At 46.8% G+C, this 500-nt stretch overlaps 1 protein-coding gene across 1 annotated transcript in view; it reads left to right on the top strand.

Annotated features, from left to right (window-relative positions):
* The first annotated feature begins 75 nt into the window (after positions 1-75).
* Positions 76-500, top strand: part of KLHL14 (kelch like family member 14) — a 63168-nt gene continuing 62743 nt past the window's right edge. Inside the window, exon 1 of the mRNA XM_014936899.1 lies at positions 76-186. The gene's annotated coding sequence lies outside the window, so the exon portion shown is untranslated. The remainder of the gene's footprint in view (positions 187-500) is intronic.

Below are 500 nucleotides of genomic sequence, written 5' to 3'. Positions count from 1 at the left end.
AACAGGCAAGGAATCAGGAAAGTGTATAAAGACAACTTGTACACACTGCGAACCCCAACTTATCCCTTTTTTTTTTTTTTTTTTTTTTTTTGAAGGAGCGAGCAAACCTTTAAAAAGGAAGGACAATTGATTTTTTTGGGGGGGAGCTTAAGTGAACCTTTACTTTGGCAGCTGGTTGTGGAGCAGGTAAGTTTCTGGCCTTGTGTCTAACCGTCTCTGTGCATTTTCTTGTTGTCTCCCGATTTGTTTGTTGTTGGGGGGAGAGGAAAGGGGTGTCTGTGTGTGCGGGTGTGTGTGTGCTGGAAGTGTGTGCGCGGACGGCGGGGGGGGTGCAGTTGTGTAACGAACGCGTTTGCAGAATAAACTCCGATTGCAAGAAAATGGGCAAAACGAGGAAGAAAGAAGGGGAGGGAGAAAGAGGAGGAGTGTGTGTGCGTGTGTATATATGTGTGTGTGCATGTATGTATGTATGCCTCTCTGTGTGTGTGTGTGCGGTGCGG

The sequence above is a fragment of the Calidris pugnax genome, unplaced genomic scaffold, assembly GCF_001431845.1.
Source record: "Calidris pugnax isolate Ruff unplaced genomic scaffold, ASM143184v1 scaffold51, whole genome shotgun sequence".
Taxonomy (NCBI): domain Eukaryota; kingdom Metazoa; phylum Chordata; class Aves; order Charadriiformes; family Scolopacidae; genus Calidris; species Calidris pugnax.
Note: the sequence above shows the minus strand (reverse complement) of the source record. Positions and strands in the feature narration are given on the sequence as shown.